General features: G+C 46.3%; 1 protein-coding gene across 7 annotated transcripts in view; it reads right to left on the reverse strand.

The window, feature by feature from the left end:
• The window catches only part of SYNDIG1 (synapse differentiation inducing 1), a 123,866-nt gene extending 107,111 nt beyond the window's left edge, over positions 1-16,755 (reverse strand). For 2 of the 7 annotated variants that reach the window (XM_081097803.1, XM_081097809.1), the window contains exon 1: positions 16,612-16,755. The gene's annotated coding sequence lies outside the window, so the exon portion shown is untranslated. Of the gene's footprint in view, positions 1-560; positions 628-10,640; positions 10,814-16,146; positions 16,571-16,611 lie in introns of those variants that run through there. The other 5 variants (XM_081097804.1, XM_081097805.1, XM_081097806.1 and 2 more) reach the window with 5 other exon arrangements.
• Positions 16,756-18,479: the final 1,724 nt, after the last annotated feature.

The following is an 18,479-nucleotide window of genomic DNA, read 5'->3' on the forward strand; positions in this document are numbered from 1 at the left end:
GAACAGTACAACGATTGAAATTTCTTTTGAGAGCCAAATTTTTTAAACTTAAACTATACAGGTAGGTACATTGTTATTAACTTAATTAGGGTACTCCTAAGGCTTAGGAAGAGCCACACTCAAGGGGCCAAAGAGCCGCATGTGGCTAGCAAGCTGCAGTTTGCCGACCACAGCCCTAGACAAGGATTCTGACAGGCCCATTTCCCAGGGGCTCACCTCAGTTAAGGAGCCAGGTAAGGAAACACTAGCATCAGTTGTTGCATGATGGACCCCACTTTGGCTCACACTACTGAAAGCTGCCTATCTTTCATCTCATGTAATTGCCTTGACAACACCATGGAGAGGCACCGGTGCATCCTCTTCACTCACAGGGAAACTGAGGCACAGAGAGTACGTAATTGAATAATTACTCAAAAAATTTCCCAAAGGGTAAGGGGTAAGCCAGAATTCAAATTTGGGCAGACTGACTGCAGAGTCCCCAGGTACATTCCAGAGTCCCCATTTACACTCCAATACCACACTCCCTCCAGCCCCAGCCAATCCCTCCTGGGGTCACTTACGAGGCTCCGGGCACAAGGGGTTCCGCTGTGTCTGAAGCGCACAAGACAGTCCCACTGGCATTGGTAGCTGTTGGCAGAAACACATCATAGCCTGGGCTCTTTCACAGGTTGGGGGACAAGGTCCAAAACAGCAAGTTCAAGTGCACAAGGTTTCATGAAGCCTGGGTTCAGAACCGGCACATTTCCATCCCCACTTCACTATGTTAGTCAAAGACTTTTGGAGGCCTGGGAGAGAAGGACCACATCCAGTCCAAACACAAGGGGCGGTGGTGAACTGGACTCCTCTTCTTGCTGGGACATGTGGGAATGTCACAGTGCAAAGGCAGGTGTGTGGGGAAATGAACTGCTGAAGCTCCTGTTTACAAACCATCTACCACACTTCACATGGGCAAACTATTACAGGAGGAAGGAGGCAGGGCAGGGAAATTAAGCATGCATATGCACACATATACACATATTGTGTGGGTATTTATATGTGCATGTAGTATGTATTAGTGTATTTATTTAGCCCCACTGCATGCCAAGAAGTAAACAGCATAAAGGTGCAGGAGCTCAGGATGGCCTAGGGCTCTATCCACATGTCCTTGCAACACTCACCTCAATAAACCCAGAGGCACAGCAGTTGCCAGCTCTAGCATTTGTTTCTTTACCTCTAAGTGTTTAAATAAAAGGGACTTTACAATGTGTTCTTTTTACATACCTTACATAAGACAAACTTTAAGTATATTATGTTTTTGACCCCAACTTCAGGTTATGTAAGTTTACATAAGATGAGTAAAACCATGTATCGGAGTGATCAGCAAGCTTGTACTGTTGGCATCTTCAGCTAAAACAGCTGTTACCCTTCTTTGGCTCAAACCAGGGTCAATGGATGGAGTCCTCTTCTTCCATGCCTCCCCCTACCCTCTCCCACCATCTCAGCCCTTTGCTACCTGACTGCTCAAAGTGTGGCCCGGTGGGACCAGCAGCGTTGTTGTCACCTGGCCCGGTTAAAAATGCAGGATCGCAAGCGCCCACCCACACCTGCTGAGCTGGACGCTGCATCGGCAAACCCCAGGTGTTTTGTGTACGCATCAGTTTGACGAGTGCAGCTTTAACAGATGCCTCAGTAAGCACCACTGACTCAGATGCTTCTTTAATATTATTGACCCAAGTCAATTTATATTCTTTACATTATTTGTGTGTGAACCAACTTTTCAATATCTCCAGATGAATCTACTCTGCAAACAAGTTTGAGAGCCTCCTGAACCTGGGCTCCTCAAAGGGACGCAACAACATCCGCAAGGTGCCTGGTGGAAATTCAGGATCCCCCCTCCCTGGACCAGAACCTGCATTTTACCAGCTCCCAGGGGATGCGTGTGCTCACTCCAGCCAAACACCTTTGCTCAGCCTCAGTCCAGGGCCTCTGCCTGGTGGCCCTGGCCCAAGCCATGCCACCTCTCTGTACCCACATACTTGCCATCCCACCCACACACACCATACACACTTTCAGAGTTACCAGCAAACCACTTCTGGATTCACAAATACACAGTGTGGTCTTCCCATCCCCCATCTATCTCATAATGTGCCTTAGTGCTCGTCTCACTGCGAGGTGGATGACAAGCACTGGCTGAGTCGAGATCCCACCTCAGGATCCTACCTTTGCCCATCTTCACCTGGAGGCTAAAAGTTAACTCCCCATCCTCACCTGAGCCTTTCTTATAATCAAGGGTGTCTACAGACACAGCTCTAGCCAAAGAGAGCTGTGGGCAAATGGGGGGGGGGGGGGTCTGTTCATCTCTCCCACTTTTGCCTGGATCTCAGATGTGATGTCTGAGGCTGTAGCAGCATCTGGGAATCAGGAAGATGGTAGGGAAGCAGCCTCGACTCCACAGAGCTGAGTCAGCACCTCCCAGCTCATGGCTTATATCACCTTGGGAAAAAAAATTCCATGGTTCAGCTTCTATGCGCTGGTTTTACATCATTTGTTGTTGTTTCGTTTCATGTACTCACACAGTTGCTTAAAGCAGTCTTTCTAATTTGCACGTGAATAAGGAAGATTAAAAAAAACAACAACAACCTAAAAAGCTAGATCCAAATCAATGTTGCCACTGATTTCTGTGTAAGTCTGGAGAAGTTATTAGACATGCAAGGACACAAAACTTCCAATTTTGCCTCACATTTCTCTTCTATTTCTTCAGTGAAAACACTGGAGGATGATGGAATTGAACAAAATTCCTCAGATCTAAAATTCACTTGTAGTAACTAATGCACCCATATGTGCAAAAATTGGTGCTATTAATCTGTCCCACTTTCTGACTGTGGACCTAACATAGCATCACACTCTAGAATGCACTTTCTGTTTTTTTGTTAATCCTCACCTGAAGATATTTTTTTTCCATTGATTTTTAGAGAGAGTGGAGGACAGGGAGGGAGGGGGAGAGAGAGATGTGAGAGACACATGGATTGGTTGCCTCCCACACGCACCCTGACCAGGGCTAGGGATGATGACTAGGAATCAAACCCTCGGCCCTTTGGTGTGTGGGTCAACACTCTAACCATTGAAAGACATTGGCCAGGGCTAGAATGCACTAATCACTAATGCACTTTTGAGAAACCATCTGACACACTAAAAATTTATATTGACATTAGAAAATAAGAAACAATGGGACAATCCATATATCAAAAATATGGATGTTGCTGAAACCGGTTTGGCTCAGTGGATAGAGCGTCGGCCTGCGGACTGAAAGGTCCCAGGTTCGATTCCGGTCAAGGGGATGTACCTGGGTTGCGGGCATATCCCCAGTAGGAGGTGTGCAGGAGGCAGCTGATCGATGTTTCTCTCTCATCGATGTTTCTAACTCTCTATCTCTCTCCCTTCCTCTCTGTAAAAAATCAATAAAATATATATATTTTTAAAAAATATGGATGTAGATAATTTTCTGTTGAGAAAAAGATTTTACCTTTCATGTATTTGGTACCTGTAAAGCATGCAATTTGAGTCTTCTTTTTTTTTTTTAGTATTTGTTTTATATCATATTTTCTATCCCACAGCTATGCCACATGTGGCCTTGGCATTACCCTTTGAGGTGGGGTCTCTGCCCCCACTCATGCATCTCAGTGGGCTTGTGACTCGCATTAATTGATGGAATGCGGCAGTAGTGTTGACATGTGAGTCTGAGGCTATGTCAGGAAAATCCATGCAGCCTGCACCTTTTGCTGGAAGACGAGCACTGACGCCTTGAGCAGCCATTTAGGGAATCCAGGACCTGGAGGCCACCATGCTGTGGAAGTCCAATGTATACCACGTGGAGAGACTACATGGATAGTTCCTAGGGTTTCAAAGAGCTGCCCTGCTGGCCCCCAGCTGCCCAAGTTCCCTGATCTTCCAGCTCTGGCTACCCTCTGACTGTGCCCTAATGATAAACTGGAGCTGGAAGCACCCAGCTGGCTCCTCTCAGACTCCCCAACCCTCAAAAACTGTGAGCATTCCATACTGGTAAGTTTTGGGATCTGTATACAGCAATAGGGAACTACAGCTGTCTAAGAAAGGATCTGTCTACTAGTTTCTCAGATGTGAGTTACCACCATTGGAACAGGTCAGATTCTGAGGCCACACCAAAATGTCACAGACCTCTGATCCTTACCCTGACCCCTGTCTGGAAGACTTAGTGTGCTTTTTGTTGTTTTTGTTTTAAATGTTTTTATTGATTTTTTTTTTTTTTTGAGAGAGAGGGGAAGGGAAGAGGGAGAGAGAAAAAAAACATTAATGAGAGAGAAACATAAGATGGATTGGGTGCCTCTTGTATGACCCCGCAACCCAGGCATGTGCCCTGACTAGGAATTGAACTGGTGACCTTCTGGTGCTCAACCACGGAGTCCCACCAGCTGGGTGACCTTAGTGTTTTTTATTTCTTCAGATAAATGCCCGGAAGTGGAGTTGCTGGGTCTTATGGCAGTCCTATTTTTGATTTTTTGAGGAAACTCCCTACTATTTTCCAATGTGGCTGCAAAAGTTTACATTCCCACCAATAGTACACTTCCTCACCAACACTTGTTATTTCTTGTCTTTTTATACTAGCCATTCTAACCGGTGTGAGTGATAGCTCATGGTGGTTTTGATTTTCATTTCCCTGATTTGTGAGGATGATCACCTGCTGGCCACCTGAATGTCTTCTTTGGAAAAATTCTATTCATATCTTCTTACCATTTTTAGTTGCAATTTGGGGGGGGGGGGGCGAGGGGGGTTGTTTTGTTTGTTTTTTAAACATATTTTTATTGATTTGAGAGAGGGAAAGGGATAGAGAGATGGAAACAACATGATGAGAGAATCATCAGTTGCTTCCTGCACACCCCACACAAGGGATCAAGCCCGCAACTCAGGCATGTGCCCTGACTGGGAATCAAACCATAACCTCCTGGTTCCTAGGCCGATGCTCAACCACTGAGCCACGCTGGCCAGGTGCAATTTGTTATTGAGTTGTATGCGTTCTTTACACATTTGGGATATTAACCCCTTAGTGCATATATGATTTGCAAATATTTCCCCCATTTGGTAGGTTGCCTTGTCATTTTGTTGATGGTTTCTTTTGCTGTGATAAAGCTTTTAAGTTTAATGTAGTACCCCTGGCTTATTTTTGCTTTTGGTGTCAAAAAACAAAATCACTGCCAAGAACAATGTCAAGGTTACTGCTTATGTTTTCTTACAGGAATCTTATTTTATGTTATTTTTAAAATATGTTTTTATTGATTTCAGAGAGGAAGGGCGAAGGAGAGACAGACACATCAATGATTACAGCCGCTGCCTCCTCCTGCACAGCCCCTACTGGGGATCAAGCCCACAACCTGGGCATGTGTCCTTGACCAGAATCAAACCCAGGACCCTTCAGTTCACAGTGGATAGAGTGACTGACACTCTATTCACTGAGCCAAACCAACTAGGGCATTTACAGGAATCTTATGGTTCCATGCCTTATGTTCAAATCTTTGATTCATCTTGAGTTAATTTTTGCACATGGCATAACATTGGGGTAAAGTATCATCCATATATGTTTGGATTTATTTCTGGGCTCTCTAGCCTGTTCCATTTATCTATGTGTCTGGTTTATACTACTATCATACTGTTGTGGTTATTGTAACTGTGTAATATAGTTTGAAATCAGGAGGCATGATATCTCCACCTTTATTCTTCTTGCTCAAGATTGCTCTGGCTATTTGGGTCTTTGTGGTGCCATGCAAATTTTAGGATTTTTTTTTTCTATTTCTGTATATTTCTATATATTTTTTCTATTAGCTTTTTTATAGGAATTGCATAGAATCTGTAGATTGCTTCAAGTAGTATGGACTTTTTAACAATATTAATTCTCTCAACCCATGAGCACAGTATATCCTTCGATTTTATGTGCCATCTTCAATTTCTTTCATTATTGTCTTATAATTTTCATGTCTTTAACCTCCTTGGTTAAATTTATTCCTAGGCAGTATTCTTTTTTTAAAAAAATATATATTTTATTGATTTTTACAGAGAGGAAGGAAGAGGGATAGAGCTAGAAACATCGATGAGAGAAAGATCGACCAGCTGCCTCCCACACACCCCCTAGTGGGGATGTGCCTGCAACCAAGATACATGCCCTTGACCGGAATTGAACCTGGAACCCTTCAGTCCCCAGGCCAACGCTCTATCCAGTGAGCCAAACTGGCTAGGGCTTGATGAACCTAAATTGTTTTCTTAATTTCTCTTTCTGGTAGTTTGCTAAACTATTAGAAAACAACACATTTTTGAATATTAATTTTGGTACCCTGAAACATTACTGAATTTATTAGTTCTAACAGTTTTTTGGTGGAGTCTTTATGTTTGTCTACATATATCATTTGCAAGTAGTAACAATTTTACTTCTCCCTTTCTGATTGGATGCCTTTTATTTCTTTTTCTTGCCTAATTACTCTGGCTAAGACTTTCAATATTATGTTAAATAAAATTGGCGAGAGTGGGCATCCTTATCTTGTCCCTGATCCCAAAGAAAAAGCTTTAAGCTTTTTGACCATGCAGTATGTTAGCTGTGGCGTTGTCATATATGGTCTTTTATTATGTTAAAGTACAGTCGCTCTGTACCCACTTCATTGAAGGTTTTTATCATAAATGAATTTTCAATTTTGTCAAATGCTTTTCTCCATCTATTGAGAGGCACATATAATTTTTAGCCTTCATTTTGTTATTGTGGTTTAATTTACTGATGTTGAACAATCTTTACATCCCTGGAATAAATCCCACTTGATCATAGTGTATGATCCTTTTAATGTATTGTTGAATTTAGTTTGCTTTTATTTTGTTGAGTATTTTTACATCTATGTTCATCAGGGATATTGGCCTGTAATTTTATTAATTGTTGTGTCCTTGTCTGGTTTTGATATTAGAGCAATGCTGGTCTTGCAAAAATGAGTTTAGAAGTATTGTCTCTTCTTCTATTTTTTGGAAGAGTTTGGGAAGAATTGGTATTACTGATTTTTATATATTTGGTAGAATTCACAAGTGAAGTCATCTGGTCCTGAATTTTGTTTGTTTGGGAAGTTCCAGAACTTTTTCATTTTGTAAAACTCTGAATGCATTAAACAAATCCCCTTTCTTCCTTCTCCCAATTCCAGTTAACCATCATTCTATTTTTGTCTCTATGAATTTACCTATTAGAAACTTCATATTTGTAGAAGCATACAGTACTTGCCTTTTTGTGACTGGACTATTTCATTCAGCATTATGTCCTCAAGGTTCATTCATGTTGTAGCATGTGTCAGAATTTACTTCCTTTTTAAGGCTAAATAATATTCTTGTATGTATATACCACATGTTGTTTATCCATCAATGGACATACAGGCTGCCTTCACCTCTTGGCTATTGTGCATAATGCTGCTATTAACATGGGTGTGCAAATACCTCTTCAAGACTCTTTCAATTCTTTTGGATATATACCTAGAAAGGGGATTGCTGAGTCATCTAGTAATTCTGTGTGTGTTGTTGTTGTTTTGTGTGGGGTGTGTGTGTGTGTGTGTGTGTGTGTGTGTGTGTGTGTGAAATCTCCAAATTGTTTTCCATAACATTTACATCATTTTTCAATCTCATCAACAGTGCATAAGAGCTCCAATTCCTCAACAGATTCCCAACTTCTTGTTATTTCCTTTTTTTCTTTGTTGATCGTAGATGTCCTAATTGGTTTGAGGTAAATTAATGTAGTTTTAATGCTTGACTTTTTTTATCTGGTAGGGCAAAATTCTTCTTCATTCCTCTTCACTTAAAAAATAGCATCATAGATTGATTATTCTTATGTAAACTTTTGAATTATTTTGTCAAGTTCAAAAGGCAATATCATGTAGGGATTCTGATTGAAAAAGCACTTAACTTACAAAGTAACTTGGTGAAAATGATATCTGGTTACCCTGGAGTGTCCTATCCAGAAGCATTGCATTTCTCTCCATTTATTCAAGTATTCTCTTATTCCATGAGTAAAAATGTACAGTTTACTTTGTGCAGATCTCACGCATTTATTCCCAAAGTTATTTCTGGATATTTCATACTTTGGTTGTTCAGCTAATGCCACACCAGGACATGGGGTGGGTCCAGGTACCTAGGACACCCAGATTGGGGACAATGAGCTTTGAGGAAAAGATGCCAGGAAGAGGGGATTGCCAAGCTGAACCTTTAAGTAAATTAACAAGAGTTAGCAACCGAACACGGGGAGAGGCATGAAAGCAGTGACGTGTCCGCACATGGGTATTTGTGCGTGTTTGTGGGCAGGACTTTCCCAGTATTCTGGGAACCTAAAAGGCAGGGATGAGGCTGGAGTATAGGCAGGACTATCAGGAACAGCCTGTTATCCTCCACAGGTAGCCTGTCCTATGTCATGGGAGGTGGGAAGCCAATAGAGAGATTCAGGAGAAGAGTCACTGAGGCAGATTTGCATTTTGGAAAGCTCACTCCAACAGTCCTAGAGAACAGAGGTGAGAAGCACACGAAGGAAGGTAAGGAGACCTTGCAGCATGCTACTGGGAGAATCTGACAAGCGATGGGTGTCTACATGGGGCTAATGATAGAAAAGATGGAGGGGAGAGGTAAAAAATATTTAGGGAGGAAATTAGGTAAAAGTCTAAGAGGTGAGCAGTTTTCAGGTGTGGATATCTGGGTTACTGTGTGTCCTCACCAGACAAAGGGGTATGGGCAGGAGGTGAGAGGGTCTGGGGTTCTCTGAGGTTGATGCCCCAGGAACACCCAACAAGATGCTGGGGGCATGTGGAAAGACAAGGCTGAGTCTTGGGGGGGGGGGGTGCTTCGGTATTGGAAAAGAAATCTGGGAGGTAGCTGCATATTATTCACAACCTAAAGTGAGGCCATAGGATAGTTCAGTTAGTCAGAGTATGAGGAGTGTGGAAAGAGTGGGCTTACAAGGTTTCCCCCACTCCGACAGGGAAGAAAGAATCCACCGAGGGTCAGGTTTGGGAAGAAGGCTTCAGAGAAGAGGGAACTACATGGTCAGGGCTGTGCTCTCAAGACATTCTCCAGGGCCAAGCCTTACTCTGGTAGAAACAACATCGCTTTGATTTACGTTCCCAAGAAACTGAGTGCATCTTTATTTTCTAAGAAATGCACCAACTTAGTCTTAAGGAGAGATGTCCTCAATGGGCAGAATCCAACTCACCAAAATAAATTTTTGAAATATATAAAGCTCTGAATTCAAATTCCAGGAAGAGCAGCATTTCTGGGCGGAGTCCAAGGACAAAGGACATTTCTATCATCTGGAAAAGCTTTCTGCTGACAACAAGATGGAAACACACTGCCAGGAGGCCTTCCTGGTTGCCCCACTGTCATATGTAAGTTTACTTTGTTCTCTATAAATGTCTGGAAATAAATGTTAGAGGAAATGCATTTTCCCCTCTGACTGCTCTATCTCCTCCAGGAGATTCCTGTAATCCTGGACTTCTCTAGATGCATAATTTTCTGGCGTGGCCTGCAACCTCGCTTTCCCCTCACCCATACTTAGGGGCCACAGTTTGCTGACTTGCTGTGGATGCTGTCCTCCAAGGAAAGCACCCAAGAACACAGATGAAGAAATTACCTAATTACATTCTGTCCTACTTGGACTTTATTGCAAAATAGAATTGTCTGCAACTGTCCGTCTAACTATTACTGCACAGCATATGTCCTTGTCCTGAGCTTTATGCCACGTGTTAGCAATGCCAAGGAAACGGAGTGCCGTGGGTGAGCAAACATGAACTTCAGAGACAGAAACAAATGAACCCTAAAGACTTGGGTCTATGTACCAAGGCCCTTCCTCTGGTAAAAGATCACAGAACAAGTCAGGAAACCCTGCTGGGTCTTGTCCCAGCAAGTGCAACATGGGGACATTCTCAAGAGATTGCTGAGGGAATCAAACGGAATAATACACACATTTGGATCTTTACCCTTCCCTTTCCTTGTTCTTCTTTTTCCCTTCTGGTCTGGGAGAGAGACACTGATAGTGCAATAAATCACCAACAGTAGAAGCTTCTGTTGGTTTTACGTGAATAACCCTCGTGACAAGCTACAGACAAGCCACGAAAGCTTTACTTGGCCCTTCAAACATGGATCACTCTACTTCTCCAAATTCATGAACTCACCTCCATTTTCCCCAGATACCAGAAGGGTGGGGCCACCGTTCGAATGCAGCCAGGCTGCTTTGTTGTGAGGCTTAAAGAGGTACAACAGCTCCACCCAAGAGAGGATGTTGACTGGGGATCCACCACGCATGGAGTGGCATCCATGTCCAGCATCGCGGGCCAAATCCCGAGGTGAGGAAGGCCAGAAGCATGCATGCATGTGGCAGGTGTTGAGAGGACAGACCCCTGGCTTTTGGAATACCTGCAGCTCTGCAGGAGGGAGGCCATTCCTTGTCCAGTCCTCCACCAGCACTAACATCTGCAGGAGTCTCTGCATTACTCACTCCTCCCCTCACCACACCCCAGTTTCCACTGAAGCTAATGGCTCCACAGCCCACGGCTCCCTTCCACCACTTCCCTGGGGCCGAAGGCACATGGCGCTCAGAGAGGAAAGAGAGGAGAGTCATCACAGAGACTCACATCGCAGGCTCTCCTGCTGGTCTGGCTCCACCTCCGCCACTCCCGGAGTCCGGAGACTCATCACCATGCCCAGGTGCCCGCTCTCAGCTTGCTTTACTTGGTGATCTAATGCTGATCATGGAGAACGACAAAGTGGTTGCTCACGTGTAAAGGTGGAACCCTTACATCCATAGCTTAAAAAAAAAAAAAATCAGGAGAATGAAAGGCAGAAAATTTAGAAATAACAAAACAGATGATTTCTTCCCTTTATTTAAAAGTGGCTTTGAAAAGAAATCCATCTTTGTGAGGGGGTTGAGAGTACTGTGCTGTGTCAGAGTACTGATATGAATGCGCTGTGTCTCTGGGTTTAGTGTATAAAAGAATAACTGTTAAATAGTATGCACATTAATTAATCAGCTCACAGGTCTTTGTTGTTGAACTGCTTGTACCAAAGGGCACTATGGGAAAGAAAGGAAGTGGGAGAGAAAAAATGAAGATAGGCTCTTTACAGGCAAGAGACATGTGTAAGCATGTCTAGTCTAGGCTGGGAGTGTGCTATGATTGCCCAGTGCAGGGTCAGAACCATGATCATGTGCACGCAGGGTGAAGAGGCTCCATACGATATCTGGTGTAGATGAATGGCTCTTAAATAGAAAATATGAATGGTTGAGCTACTAGCACTGGCCAGACCCTGTGCTTAGATGCATCTCAGACCCAGTGCCCACTGTTAACCTGTGGATGGTAAGGGTAAGTCCCTTCTAAAGGAAACACCTGAGAGAAGAGGCCGAGTCAGACTTCAGATATTAAGGTTGGCGACAGAAATACTTACTCTATTTAAAGGCAATCACTGCAAATAAGAGAATTGGTAACAATCTTTGGTACAAAGAGCTGAGCAGAGTCCACCCCTTGGCAGAGCCACTGCATTTCCCGACCCTGTCCCAGGACTTAATCCCATTAGAACCCTCAGAAGCAAACCGTATCCCCAACACCTGCACCAACTGTGAGCCTGTGGCACTAAGGTGTGAGGGCCAAAATCATAAAAAGAAGCTGCAAACTGCATCTTGTACACATGGCAGAAAGGTAAGTTAATGTAACGTTTTTGTGTCTTTGCTTCCCTAAGCAGGGTTGTGAAGCCCCAATATATTTGAGGTAAGGTATTTTTCTCTTTCCGAAGTATCTTCCGTTTAAAGTTGACGTGGTGATATAAAACGTTTATGGTTCTAGTTGCCTGAAATGTCTGTTTGCTTTTTGGATACTGATATTTCCCGATGGAGAGAAAGATTAAAGAAGTAACAGGTGGAAGCACTTTTGAAAGCATTCACCCAGTGAGGCCAAATGTTTGAGAAGCAATCGTTTTTTATGAATGTAAACTAATTGGGCCCCTGATGAAAAGACCCAACTTGCAATCAGGAAATACTTGCTCTCTCCTTACAGCATTATCAGGACCTGAGTTTAAAAATGCCTGTGATCGATACAAGAATCGATTGGCAAACTAAAAACTCACAATGTTTCACAATGAACATTGATTTGAACCCCAAGAGCACAATCCCCCATCTCTCTCGAATAACATGAACTGAACTCCTAGATAAATTATTTTTATGCAAGTAAAAGTGTCCCCTGGGTCAATCTGAAGTATGCTTTTAGTTGCAGCTTTTATTTTTATTATTTCCCACATTTGTATGTTGTTTCTTGGTTGTGTTATTTAACTTTTACATTGGCTCTCAATACTTCTTTGTTGTTGTTTTTGTTCTTTTATGTAACTGAACAGGTTATCATGGAATGGTTTAAGATGATTAGAACTTTTGATCTAAACAAAGTTTGTAACTTAAATCCTCATTATAAATAATGGTTATAATGGTATTATAAATAAAGGTTCTTTGTAGCTTGTTGGTTGTCTGCTTTATAATATTGTATCCTAGAGCACATGCATCGTGTAATTTTATAATGTGATATGAGTAAGTTTTGTTGTGTTAAATTTAGTTGTGTCAAAGCTACTGCTCATAAGCCTTCCCTATACATTCCCTTTAAGCCCTGGAAGACATGAATGTCTACACCATTCCTACGTGAGAATGCATACCTACAGGGACGTACACTCGCTGTCCTTACCCTGGCTCTTGCCCACAATGAGTTGTAGGACACAGGTACAATGAAGGGCCTGAGCTCTTTTTCTGTTCTCAGAGAGCCATGGGGATACAAAGGAAACACTCCGTTAAGACACACTAAAATGTTCTCAACCATCCTCCCATATAAAAAACTATGACAACCATATATATTTCATTTTCAAAATCCTGGAAAGAGCATGGATGAAAAGAAACAATCTCAGAAAAGTCAAGGGGTCTAAGATCATTCAGCAAGCAAGCAGCAGAGCTGAAAGTTTGAAACCTAAGTCTTCTCACAGGCACAGTGAGGAAACACTGTGGGGAGGAGCAGTCATGGACCTGAGAAAATGGCAAATGTGTCTCCCTCACCCCTCCTCCCCCCACTCCCAGCGGAAATCTAGTATACTGCCTGAGAGGACAATGAGAGCATTGAATTGTTGTCTGATGCTTATGAACTCTCAGGAATAACGTGAAATGTCTAAGTATCTTGCACAGAGAATGTTAAACATTTGCTAAAACCACCTACTACTGCATTCCAATTCTGGTGACATGGGCAGGAACTGGGTCAGCCTATCTTTAATGTTTTGAATATTTAATGTTTGAATGTCTTTATTGCTTTGCTTTTTGGATATGTTGACCCAATGACTGCAGTGTAATGATGCTGGGTCAAAAGCTATGCTCCAATATCACCTCATATCATCCTGTTTCCACGAAACAGCCCTGTGACTTTCCGTTGAAAGAACAACAGACTGGTTTGCTACCCAGTCCCACTGTTTTTGCTGCTGATGACAAATGAACACCCCATGCTTCAATCCTTGCCACCTTCGCCCATTCAAGAATTTTGCTGGTAAATTGAAGTCTGTTCAAACTATAGGTTGTAATCAGTCCGTGTTGGACACAAGAATGTCCAATGTGCACGGGGACCCTGCAAAGGACAGACTGAGGGGCTCAGGGTCATGCTGGTGTCATGGAAAGATGTGGTTTTATTTAGGAAGAGAAAGACTTATAAAAGTGCTCACCTACAGGATGGTTATTCATATTACAAACGGTTAGCTAAGGGTGCCTTTAAATAGTGCACCTTATAAAGGTATTCCGTAGTCTGGCTGTACCCTCCAAGAATATCACTGGCAATTTTTAGAAACAGCTTTTATATAAATGAAGGTGCAGAGGTGTGCAGCGGGGAAGGGGGCATGTAGGTGTGTGAGTGGAGGGGTCACCCTCCCACTGTCCCGGAAGGCCTTCTCCATGCTATTTTCAACAACAGAAACCACATTTGAAACCAAATTTGAGTGAGTAGAGGGTCTCTCTCCAGGTGACGTGACCAGTGTGATGACCAAAGGTTTTCTAATTGAGAGGTGAAATGTTTAGTACTCTTCAAAACCTCAGAATAGCACTGACAAGCGTATTTGCTTTTTATTCTCATATACTAGTAATAACTCCCAGAAAAAAATGAGCCACATGAGAAAAATGCACCAAGTCCAGTGTAGCACTATTATGTCATGCTAAATGTGGAAGAAATTAATTGCTTATTATCGCTGAAATAATTTTTAAAGTTTCCACCAAAAAAGTTATTTTGTCTATCATGATTCAACTAGATTCCTGTGTATCCCCTGCACATCAAATATTATGTAAATCTATATTGTTTCAAATGTCTTTTGGGGGGGGGGACCTGGATTTCCCCTTCTTTCAATTACCGCCCCCCCCCCCGGCCCCGCAACCCATCATGCCTTAAAGAATATTAGCAAGTTTTCTTTTCCTACTCCAAAATGGAAATGAGGGAGTGCCTTTATTTTTATTTTCGCATCACCTAGGTTCCAATGGAATACTTTAAAGCAGTCATGCAGTCATTTCCGTTAGATGAAAATGTAACGTCATCAGCTGCAGCTAGCCGAGGACGCATTTGGAGGTGAAGTAAGCTTGCCATGGGGTTTTAAATCCAGCAAACATGGCCTCCAGAACTCTGAGGAGGGTCGGTAAACACGGGGTTGGGGAGGCGGGGAGAGCGGGAGGGCAAAAGGTGAATGGGTTTGGTGGTGGGATGTGGGGTACACTGGAGGTTCAGTGTACTATTCCCTCTTCTTCCTTTGGGTACCACTGAAATCTAATAAAAAAAAACTTGAAACGTAGATTTCCCAATTTCCCTCCTTTATTTAACAAGTTCCTGTTGATTATGACTATTTCATTTGCATGCAGTAGGTGGGGACCGGATGGGAGAGAGCACCCAATCAGCCAGAAATCAACATTCGCTCCTTGCAACGGAGCCTAAGAGTGTGACCGAGAGGGAGGGAGGAAGGGCTCCTCCTCGCACATCCCACAGGCCCCGCACCTGTGGTCTGATCTCCGGAAAGGCATTCCACACAATCGCAAGACGCACAGCATGCACACACAATTCCTCCGAAAATTCAGCTCCAGCTACTTCCTGTCCTAGCCAGATCGGACAGCAGACTGCCCCCCTGCCCTCCTGGAGGCTCATTTTCACTTGCGCTGCTGTGAGAATTTCGGGAGTCAGACCCCGCTTGGAAGACCGCATTCCTGCGCCAGCACGACTCGGCCCAGGCAATGGCACCCCAGCAAGGAAAAGTTGGCTCCTTCCCCCCAGTTTGCTACCAGGCTGCTTAACCCTACACACAGGCTGCAGGTTGCGCAGCACGACTCTGCTCTGGACTCCGACTCAAGACGCAAACGAGTAGGAGAGGGGCGACCAGTAACGCAAACGGGGGTGCACATCCTACGGCCTGACCCTGATTCTAATTAGAAAACGCAACCTGACCCCCAAATCCGCCAAGCCCTCGGCCAGTGTCTGCAGCAATAAACCTCGGAACGTGGCCCGAAGCGCAGGCAGCGAGTGCGGGCCAGGGGCCAGGCGGCGCCAGCACATCTGACGTCGCAGCAGGGCTTCGCGCACCTGCAATTTGGGTGCCAGGAGTCCGAGCCTCTGTGGGCAAGCGGACCCCGAAGGAAATGCAATGCGGCCAGAGGACCCCTTCCTCTGTCCATCAGAAAAGCCATCGCCCATTCTACTGGGATCTTGAAAAAACACCGAGCTCAAAGTCCCTTCCCTAAAGAAAGTGCCCAACTCTGCCGGCAATCCATTCCTCCCGCTGTGGCTTGGAGAGCGCACACCAAGAGGCAAAAATCAGACTTGGGGAAATCGAGACGAACTTGAGCAAAAAAACCCCGAATCCACTCGCTTTCCTTTCCGCTCCTGGGCTGGTGGCTGGCGGGGCTGCGGGCCGCCACGGCTGCCAGGGAGCAGGCAGCCCACGGATGCCCGTCGGCTCTTCCCGGCAGCGAGGGGCTCCGGGAGTCCCCGTCCTGGTCGCCTGTTGGGAGATCCCAACCACAGCGCTCGAACCTTCGCCTTCCTCTCCCCCTCCGCTCCGGTCCCGAATAGACCTCGGTCCCCAGCTCCGCCGCTTCCCACTCACCAGCCCCAGCCGGTCTTCTTTGGGTCGCTCCAGGGGGTCGCCTGTACCCACCGAGCCCACGCCCGCGCGCGCCTTCACCGCCCGGGCAGCCCCGCTCCGCTGCGCTCCCAGGGCTGCTCACTAGCTCCCACCGACTTCGCGCGGCAGCCCTCCACATCCTGGGCGCCCGGGGTGGCGAGGCGCCAAGCTGCAGCCGGAGCCGACAGCACCAGCCCCTTCCTCCGCATCTTGCTAGCCTGAGCCTGCTCTGCTCTCTCCGCCTGTCTGGCGACCCCGCGCCTCGCAGGTCCCGCCACCGCGACCACCCCGACTCACCGCGGGCGCTGCGCCGCCTGCTCTGCGCGCTCCGAGGCGGAGCCAGGACGCCCTCCCTCGCGGGGCCTGCCTCCCGAGCCCGCCACCCGCCCGCAGCCCCCGCCCCGCTTGCTCCAGCCCCTCCTGCGCTGCCCGGGCGGTGGGACTTACCTCCGGGGCAAGGTGACCCGGCTCAGGCGCCCAGGCGGCCCCGGGTATGTCTCCCCAAAGAGCGAGCGGGCGGGAGCCGGGCGGTGCTGCGCCCGCCTTTGATCCTCGGCTCCCCTGCTCCCTCCTCCTCCCCCACCCCACCCCGCTTCCCTCTGCGTCTCTCCTCCCTCTCCCCCCACCCCGCCGCTCCCAGCCCTGCGCTCGCCGCCCGCGCCCCCAGCTGCCCCGCGAGTACTAGAGCGGCGGCGGCCCGGCCGGCGGGGAGCTCCCGGGCAGCACCCTGGGGCGGAGCCCGGCCCTCTGGCCCCCCGCAGGAGGGAAGGGTGCGGGAAGACTCGCGCGGGGCGCGCCCGGCGGGCGGGTTGGGCAAGGGGCGCCCTGTGGCATGTCGCTAGAGTTGCTAAGCCCGGCGACACGCTAGCGGGCGACAGCAGCCAGGAACTCCAGGGGAGGATGGCAGCGAGGAGGAGGAGGATGGGGAGGCGGGAACTTCCCCGCGCGAAGGTGGCCGCCAACTTTGCCCCAGGCCCTTGGCTGGTGTCTGGGAATGTGAGGGCGACACAGGCTGGGGGAGGGGAGCGCCACTGGGGACTTGGAGGACAGGGAATTACCGCCTGGCTCGGAGAAGCGATGGCTCCCCTGGGTCCTAAAGGCTTCTCCAGGCTCAGGTTGGGTTTTGAGGTCCGCAAAAGCCCACTCTATAGGTCTGGTATCTGCTTGAGTCCTAACCCGCCAACCCTCCAGGGGAAACCAGGCTCCCAGACGCCCGCCCAACCGCAAACAGGTCTGTAGTCCTGGAGTTGCTGGCCCTCCACAATTGGAATCGAAAAGAAACTATTAGGGGCAGAAATAGAATATTGGGGACCAGCTATAATTATATATATATATATATATTTTAAATATATTTTATTGATTTTTTACAGAGAGGAAGGGAGAGAAATAGAGAGTTAGAAACATCGATGAGAGAGAAACATCGATCAGCTGCCTCCTGCGCATCCCCTACTGGGGATGTGCCTGCAACCCAGGTACATGCCTTTGACCGGAATCGAACCTGGGACCCTTCAGTCCGCAGGCCGACGCTCTATCCACTGAGCCAAACCGGTTTCGGCTATAATTATATATTAATCAGTCTCTGTTAACTATGATTGTTTTGTTCTAATAAAGTAAGCACATTCTAACCTGGTTGGGAGTTCCATGGGAGACCTGGGAGCTCACCTGGCAATGTGGCCCATCCTCCACATAGAGCTGCCTATTATCATGGAAAGATTAACCACCTTGTTGCAGAACCCTGAGGCGCCAGCCCTTTGCATACCCGCAGGCCTTTGCAACCCCCCCCAAGCCTGCATTGCCAGTAAATTGCCCATTTTGCATACCCATTCTTATCCCTTTTGCCTACTTCCCCATGTAATCTTCCTCCTTCTACCTATATCAGCAGCTGATTTATGGTGGGGGGCAAAGCAGATTTTTGTGGGTGACCTGCCGCTCTCCCCTCCTGCCGGCATTATTGGAATAAATGCTTATATATGATTCAACCCTGTCTCTGCTGAATTGGCTCAAATAGTGTCAGGCCGCCCAGACCCATTGGTTGTCCGGTTACAAACCTAGAGTGCCTGCAGGACTGGAATGGCAGAGCAGGCACAATCATGGCGGGGAGAGGGGAGGGGAGCCAGAGCCCAGGGAGGGCAAACTACCTGGAGTCTGCATTTCAAACGTTGGGGGAAAATTGTGGATTTGGATTTCATGAACTATGACAGACAGATATACCATAAAGGGGGTTAAAGTGATTTAGGAAAATATCTGTGAACCCATTTCTACCCCAGGCTCAGACCTGTTACTCTTGCCCCGGTTGTCAAGGCTGGTTATGCCCC

Source organism: Myotis nattereri (genome assembly GCF_964212035.1).
Source record: "Myotis nattereri genome assembly, chromosome: 8".
Taxonomy (NCBI): domain Eukaryota; kingdom Metazoa; phylum Chordata; class Mammalia; order Chiroptera; family Vespertilionidae; genus Myotis; species Myotis nattereri.